We start from the raw sequence: 9,274 nt of genomic DNA on the forward strand, positions 1-9,274 counted from the left end.
ATGGGGAAATCTGGAGTGGGTGGTGTTAGATCCTGTGGGTGCTCTTCTTGCTTCATGACAGTGGTGCCTGAGGCACTGAGGATGGTCTAGAAGCCAGTAATGCAGGCCACACTAAAGGTGGTGTAGAAGCAGGAGAAAGGGGAATGGGGAGGCAGGAGAGACAAAGTGCTGCCAGAGGGCAGAGAAAGTGTTTCCAGTTCAGATGATCATCAGCTCCAGAGGAGCAGGCACCATGTTTTCCCACCAACAAGGGCAGGGATAGACAATCCATATTGGGCCAGAGAAGACAGGGAATTTCCCCTAAACAAAGGAGGTTTGGCAGCTGCTTGGGAATATTTCTTAAAGTCCCCATTCTGAAGGACACCTGTGATCCTGACCTGAGCGGAAGGCAGATGCTTTAACACATTGAGCCACCCAGGCACCTCTTCCACCTACTCTTAAATGTAAATATGAGAGCTCCTGTTATTTTACATTCTGTTTCTCTCTGGATCAAGTTTCCTGTGGGCTATCAGAGCTGCTAAATCAGGTATCTCCCCACACTGCCACTTACAAGAAGCAGGAGCACTGTCTTCCTGCGGCTCAGCTTTAGGCCCCACACTTTCTGAGAGGTTCATCCTTGTCCAGAGCTCATCTGTGTTGCTGCTTCTGATGCCCCCTGGCCAGGGTCTTCCTGATAGGCTTTGCTCCCTTACAGACTTTGGGCTCTTTTACTTAGGTTACAAATGTCCTACTTTGGTCTTTACTATTAGCACAGAATTGGACCCATGGGTGGGGGGAGGGGGCAGAATTTGGGCTATCCGAAGCTAGGAATCAATGTATGGGAATTGGTCAGGGTGTCTGTGAGTCCTGACCATAATTTTGTAAATGACTTGGACAGTGGGTAGTTCTTAGGGCCCCTCAGAGGGCCAGTTGACCTCAAAGGTGGCCCATTCCAATTCACATAATGTGCCTAATTTTTCAGATGTTTTGATCCCATAGTCTCCTGAGAATTCGTTAATTAAAATTTTGCGCATACAGTCTAAGACCATAGGTTTTGAAGAGCTTCCACCATGATGAGCAGGGAGGCTCCCTACTACCCTGTGTATTCCCTCCCTGTGTCATTGGCATGAAGACAAACGAAGGGTGGGTGTCCCTCCAAAAAATAGACCACTCAGATGACTGGTCCTGTCTACCCTGTCCACCATCCCAGAGGACACTTGGGTGTCTCAGCTTTAGGGAGTCCATATGAACCCCAGACTGGCACCCTGAAGGAGCTCACCTTAGACCCTATGAGGTCACCATGGAAGCTAGTTAGGGCCACTTGGACTCCATAGGCTTCTGGGTACCCTAAGGGTGCTCACCTGTGGAGTCACAGAATCAGTGTGCCCGACGAGCCCAGTCAAACTGCACATTCACTCACGCATTCACACTGAAGTTATAACAGTTCCTCCCCTCCAGGAGATCCTGACCTGTGGAATTCCTTCTGGAAATTCCTTCCTGTCCCCCCTTATGGGGGGGTTCCTGAACTGAAGGACCTCCCCCTTTGGGAGGTCCTACCTGTGAGACCTCCAAGAGGTCTCTGGGAGGTGATCAGTCTCCACATTCACCCTCAGGGGTGGGCCTGACTGTGTCCTGGGGCCCCAGGTCTTACTGGAATCCAGTGTGGGTACCAGGTCCTCACCTGCTAAGTCTCCTTTGAGTCTGGTGGGAACAGTGGGGCAGGCTGGCCTGAGGCGACCAGAAGGGAGACTGCCAAAAATCAGGCAGGGCATGCCTTCTGTCTTATGGTCCCTCATTCTGTCACTGCCCCGCCATTGCCCCACACTGGTGGCAACAATGGGCCAGTGTGGCTGGGTTTCCCAATCAGGGAACCAGATGTAGGAAAAGCTAGACTGGATCCTGGTGGAAGAACCAAGCAGCACTCGGAGACTTTGGGGGATCAGAGGTTTATTTAAAACTGGTGGGCTCACCCCTGGGGATAAAAATATATGTTTATAAAAAAAAAAAAATTTAAAAAAAAAAAAAAAAAAAAAAAAAAAAACTGGTGGGCTCAGATGAGGTTGTTCTCCAAAGGTTGAGCCCCAAGCTCAAGCAGGGTGGGGGGGAATTTATACCCTTCTACTTCCGCATACTTGGTGCTTTTGGTGTGCACAGGAAAGAGAGTAGGAAAGAAGAACCCAGAAGGGCTTTGAGACAAGGATTGGAATTCCCTTGCTGGTTTGGTCAGCCATCTTAGAGTACAGTTTTTCCCAATCACAACCATCACCATTATTTCAGAAAAGAAAGAGCATTTAACAGAAAGAAATTTTGAAATAATGACCAATCCTTCTAAAAGAAAGTCAACTTGCATTTGCTATATTGTCCTGCTTAGGGTAATCCTGAAAAGAACAAGTCCTCAGACCCAAATTTTGGAACCAGCGGAATTAAGGATATAAATTTCCTTCCCAAATTTCTGTTCTCTGATTTCTAGAATAAAGTACTAATCATGTAGAATTGTTAAGGTATACAACAAGAGATCTGGAAAGGAAATCAAATAGCCTAACTTTGTTGAGGAAAGATTAAAAGCCAAGTCAATCTTTTCACTGCAGCTGATCTAGTTTAAGTAAGAGAGACTTGGGGAGTTTTAAAAAAAAATCCTGCAAGGCTTAGATCAGTGCCATTCTGATTCAGTCTTGGGTGGAGCTCTGCTATGGATAGATTTTTACAGTTCAAATGAGCAGCCAGGATTAAGAACTATTGTGGAAAACTCATGAACTTTGAAGTCAGGTTTGAAATTTAGGCCTAACCTCGTCACTTACTATGTGACCTTAGCAAGTTATTGAAACTTTCTGGACTTCAATTTCCTCATCTACAAAGTAGGGATTATAAAACCTCTTTCAGTGAATCAAATAAGATCAAATGAGATAATATAATCCTTTTGTAAACTATAAAATTCTGTGCAGTAAATGATGTGATAATGTTCTTATTCATTATTCCAGTGAAGGCAGTGAGGCCATCAAGGCCTTGTCTGTGTGGAATAGAAAAACACAGATCTGACTGTAATGGGAAATAGTAAAAATAAAGATTGATTGGCTTTGAGCATTTGGCAGAGAAATTTCAACTTAAAACAAAAATTTTGTATTACTCACCATAGTGCTGAAAATGATCATGTGCAAGAGCTATGACTGGGTAGGTGTCCCCAGCAAAACCCCTGCGTCCCGCCAGGAGGTCGCAACATGTAAAGAAGAGATAGAGAGAGATGGGTATGATGTAATTCACTTGATCTTTATTGGGATGAGGTCCGCACCACTATCGTGGCCCGGTCATGGTCCGCTGACGTTGTCACGGAGAAGGAGATGTCGCCTCACAATCTAGACAGAGAGGTCACCGCAGAAGTTGAGACTGAGAACCAGCGAGTGGTTGGCAACGAAACTGTCGGGGTGTCGGTAGCACCGGCGATGATGTCCTCCCTACAGGGAACTCGCTTCACCTCAGTCCAACCCGATGCCTCTTTATATACTGTGCTAAGTCTCCTTCATAAACATATTACATCACTTGTTTTTCTTATGCTTACACACCAGAAACATAAACACGTCGTAAACAAGTCTTGGTTTACAATATTTCGCATAAGTTAAAATATTTACAACTTGTTACTCCGTGCTAATCTTATCACTACATGCATATGGTCTAGGCTTATTTGCTATGTGGTTATCACTACATGCATATGGTCTAGGCCTATTTGCTATGTGGTTAGTTTGTATTTTGTTCCTCTTGCCTGTTTTTCATTTAGTAGGGGTTCGCACTTACTACATATTATTTATTTATTTATTTATTTATTCATTTATTTATTACACTTTATTTATTAAAGGTTCATACTCACTACAGTAGGTATTCTCTTTTTATTGGGTACCTACTATGTTTGTGCTAGGTGCTTTACCTGTGTTCTTTAGAATTCTCAAAATAACCCCATAAAATAGATCTTATTATCATATTTTAAAAATGAGGACATACCTCAGGAAGCAAAAGTAACCTATCATCTTACCCAGCATATAAAGAGCAGAACCAGAATTTAAACTCTGGTCTGTCTGGCTCTGACTCCTGCATTCTTTGTGTATATCAGGACACCAGAGTGGCAACCCAGTTTTTGTTTGCTCAATAGTCACATTAACACCTTAATTTTTAAAAAGATTTTATTTATTAGAGAGAGAGAGAGAGAGCACAAGCAAGGAGAGTGGCAGGCAGAGGGAGAGGGAAAAGCAGGCCCCTGGAGGCAGGGCTTGATTCCAAGGCCCTGGGATTATGATCTGAGCTGAAGGCAGATGCTTCAGCAAGTGAGCCAGTCAGGTGTCCTTAACACCTTATTTTGTAAGTGAAGTTGTCAACTTTTAGAAAAGTAAATGTATTTTAAGCCAAATAATACAGGCTAGATAGAAATAAGACCTGCTGGTGGGCCCAGCCCTGGGGTTTGGTGAGGCCAAAGTTATTGGATGCATGTGATCTAGGAGTGTTCTCCCTCCCTCCCTTATCAGGTAATCCTTTCAATTACTCCAAGTGGTTCTTAGGAGTATGACTAACAAATAAAACAAAAGGTTGTTTGGCAGCAATTCCAAATGTTCTCTATCCATGTGTTCTTGCATTTCCCCAGGGGATTCACCAAACTTGAAATACCTTCAGGACCCAAACAAATGAATGACTTCTCTTGGGGTTTTAGAAACTATGGTCAGCAGCTGGGGAAGATATATATATTTTTTAAAGATTTTATTTATTTATTTGACAGACAGAGATCACAAGTAGGCAGAGAGGCAGGCAGAGAGAGAGGGGAGGAAGCAGGCTCCCTGCTGAGCAGAGAGCCCCATGTGGGTTTGGATCCCAGGACTCTGGGATCATGACCTGAGCTGAAAGCAGAGGCTTTAACCCACTGACCCACCCAGGCGCCCCAGGGGGAATATGTTTTTAGACAAAACACTTACTGAGAGTCCCTGGAATTATACCACTCAAATGTATCCTATTTCTATTAATAGTGGTTTGTAAGAAGGAAAAAGAAAAGAAAAATGAGAAACACTTCAGTATTGAATAGTTGGGTTTCAATGAAAGCAAGGGTGAGAGCATCACAGTTTAAGATTCAGTAGCCACAGGAGCCTGAAAGCAGTGCCATGATCTAAAAACACAACTCTGATTTCTAAAATAAAGTACTAATTGTGATTCAAACAGTGTTTGATACTCTAGAGTTAACTCTGCCACTCTCAATGGACTGCTTTCTTCTATCCTGCTACTAACTGCCTCTTGACTCTTTTTTTCTACTTCTCTCTACCTGCTACTTCCTCTCTCTGAGATTTCCTACTTGTTTGCTCTCTGCTTACTCTCAACTGTTAATGCCATAGAAATACTCCCAAAGATAGTTAGACTGTTGTGAACTACTACCTTCTGAAATGCCCCTGCTGGACAGAGGTCTCAAGGAAGACCACCTCAAAAGCCCCAATGGACCATAGATAACTGGCAAGCCCTAGCCAAACTAGGTATAGCCAGGTTAACTGGAACCCATGGTACAAAGTGAGTGACTTTTGGGAGAAGAACCACTAAAAAGGTGATTACAAGAATGACAGGCACTTAGTGTGAGCTGTTAAATACACATTCCATGTGGACATAAGCCTTCTCTACTTACTTCATATCTGATTCTGGTTCTGATATACTACTGAGCAGAGCTGGGAATACAGTGAGGAGGGTGAGGCAAGAGAGGCCTGGCTGCAGAATTTTAGGAGGCAATCATTCTCAGGGTTATGCAAGAGCAGAATTGGAACCTAAGAGTGTTTCCTTAAATTTTGCACGCAAAAGACTTCATTCGCCTCTTGCAGGTTCTGGCTCTGCTGCTGAGACAATGTTCTTTGTTTTGACTTCCTTTTACCTTCAGCTTCAAAAACTGGTGCGTAGGGTTGCATTTTCTATGGAAAAGTAACATTTAGTAAGTCTTCTGGAAGTAATTCTAAGAAAGAAAACAAAAGACAACTACAGGTTTTACTTTACCTTGATAAGGGTTAAGGTTTAATTAATGATAATAGAGAGTTTGGGAATTTTACCATCAATCTTGCTTCCAGCAGTATTGAGAGGGGTATAGCAAACAACACACACAGTTATTTTCTGAGCTCAGCGTCAGTGAACTGCACAAATTTGAACTCTGTTTCAGAGGTGAAGAATGAAATATGTTGTGGGCGGAGGTCAACTATTCTTCACAGAACAGAAAAACAAAGATAATTTTTTTTCCAATGGATCGCTTAAAATATTTGAATCATGTGGTCTTCAAGGAGAATTATTTTCATGCAAGCTATAAGCTGTTGGAACTAACTGCTGTATTCTTACAGTGATGAACCATTACGTGATAGCGTTTAGGCACATCTCACATATATTGGACTTGAAAGTTAACCAAATGGCAATTACAGGGCAGGCATTAAAAGCAAATGGCAATTTCCTTTCCTAATAAATTAAATGGGCATCCTAAAAGCTTTCTTTGGTAAAATATAATAAGACCTGTAGGGAGTGTACCAACCAGATCCCCCTTTAGCCATTTGTTTCTTTAGCGGGCAGGAGTGCTTCAGCTTGAGGGCTCAGGACAATGCCCCTTTTTGGAGAATTGCCCTCAGGCTGCTGATACTACGTTGCCCAAGGGTACAGCTCCTCCGTGGGAGCAGCCTGCATTCAATAACTGGCTGATGCAGAGATTCAGAAGCCTGAACCTCTTGGTTCTATTATAGGCATCTCTGAAGGAAAATCCTACCTGCAGAGCCTCCTGTGGGCTCACTGAGGACATTGCAATTGCATCAAAATTTCACTTTCCTTCTGCCCAGTTCTTCTTACCTGAAAGTATTCTTCAAAAAATCTCTCACAAGACAATCTCAGAATTTTAGCTTCTGTTTCCTGGGAACCCTGATCTGTGACAATTGGAAGCAGAAATTATCCTAAGAAGCAGACTCTAAAATGAGATTTTGGAGTTGGGTAACCTCCGAGGTGATGAGCAATGATAACTATTATTTTATATGTCTCCCATCGATGAGGGAGCAGGAGGCTGGCTGAGGACAAAGCAAAAGCTTGCACCTTGCACCCCCTCTCCACCCACTCCCCTGGGGAATATGTGTGACATTCCTCAGGCACCCCTGGCTGCCCTAAAAGAAAAACAAATAGTTAACTTGCAGAGATGACAATCCTGCAAGACAGGAGTCTCCCTTGGTTTACCAATGTTGTAGTGATTTACAACAAAGAAGCTATCTTTTCAATAGCCCAATTTCCAGAGACAAATAACTCAGTTCCTCAAGCCCTAATGTCACCTTCCCCTCCATAAAAACTGAAGGAGGCTGAGGCAGAAGGAAATGTAAATAAAGTTAAATTTCTTCTAAACCCAAATCTCACTAATAAAGACGCTTGATAGGAGAAATGTAAAACTTTATCTCTAGATCTCCAAGATAGTGTCGAGAATCATTCCCAAGCATATGGCCCACTGATAAACATCTAAAGGGTCTCACAAGAAGATTTTTACTACTAGTAACAAATAACCTTTCTCCCAACAATAGCTAACCCCTCAAGATCCTGGAGACCTTGCTTCCAAAATTCCTTAGAGACTAATATCACCCCCTTTGTTCTCACCTACCCAACTCCTGTGTATATAATCAGCCATTCCTCAGGATAACGGGACAGCATCTCCCGCTGCCCACGGGTCCTGTCCCCATGCTCTAATAAACCACATTTTTGCACCGAAGACGTCTTCTTTCTTAGCCGTTGGGTCTGAACCTCACCCCACTGAACCTCACCTGGTTTAAGAACATCACCATGAATAAGTAGGAATTATGTCTACTAACCTTAAATTTGAATGAACTCATGACTGATTTGACCAGTAGAATATGGTGGAAGTGATCCTATGTAATTCATGAGAATATGTCAAAGAAGGCCAGGCAGTTTTTCTCATTTTGTTTATTTTGTTTACTTTGTTTAAACAATAGTTTTTTTAAAGTAGATTTTATTTGAGAGAGTGAATGAGTGAGAGAGAGAGAGACAGAGAGAGAGCATAAGCACAAGAGGGGCAGAGGGGAGAAGGAGAAGTAGACTCCCTGATGAGCAGGGATTTCCCCAAGAGGGGCCTGCTCCCAGGACACTAAGATTATGACCTGAGACAAAGGCAGATGCTTAACTGACTGAAAAAAAACAACAAAAAAGTTACCACACACACACCCCTAAACAATAGATTTTTATTATGGTCTACTTTTAAAAACCATTTTAATTATTTAAAGTATACAGTTCAATGACAGCCTTACATATTCTTGAAACTTTCTGCCACCATATAAAAAAGTCAATTACCTTGAGAGAGCCATGCTATGAAGAACACTGTCATATGGAGATGTCCCAGATGAACCTAGCTTTTCAATTATCCTAGCACAACTGCCTCATCTATGATGGAGGAAGTCTCCAGATCAGTATGTCTCAACCTCAGTACTATTTGCATTTGAAGCCAGATAGTTCTTCCTTGTGAGGTACTGTCCTGTACATTGTAGAATGTTTAGCAGTATCTCTGTCTACTATCTACTAGATATCAGTAGTGCTTCCTTTCCCCTGATTGTGACAAGCAAACATGTCTCTATCATTTCTATGTTCCTGGGAACAAAAATCATGCCCAGGTAGGAACAACTCCTTCAAATAAACTTAGTTCTCAGCTCTTTGAGTAATTCAAGATATCTGAAGCTTTCCTGCTTATGTATCTAACTTCATGAAGCAGAGAGAAACAACTCCTCCCTACCATGTCCAAATTCCCACCCTGTAGAATCTTTAAATATACCACAATTATTGTCGTTTTACAGCAACAATTTTGTTTTTTTTTTTCAAATGCAGTATTAGATAAACAGAACAAGGGATTAATAATAATTATAATGGCCATGAAATTGGATGACTATAGCTGCACAATCAATACATTGGAGAAGATAATGAACACTGAGAATGTTTAATCACCAATTGAAAGGTGAGTGTGAAAGCCAGAGGTTTTCCTGTGCAGCATATAAAAATACTCTCATCTCCAGAAATCTGAAGATCAGTTTAATTATAAAAGTAGCAGAATTATAGAAGGGGCTGAGTTCTCAGATTTGGCAAGTTTTCAGTGCCAAAGACAGGGACATATTTGGAGGGATGGTATGCTGAGACATAGCAAGAGGAAATCTGTGTTGATAATCCCAAAAGTCTTGAATCCCCAGATTCTCCTTTACAATCTGGGCCTGAAAAGAGTGTCCTAATCACCTGTTAAGTTCAGTGCTCTCTATTGGCTTGAAGATTATGTAGAATCCTT

Source organism: Mustela nigripes, chromosome 4 (genome assembly GCF_022355385.1).
Source record: "Mustela nigripes isolate SB6536 chromosome 4, MUSNIG.SB6536, whole genome shotgun sequence".
In the NCBI taxonomy this organism is placed as follows: Eukaryota; Metazoa; Chordata; class Mammalia; order Carnivora; family Mustelidae; genus Mustela; species Mustela nigripes.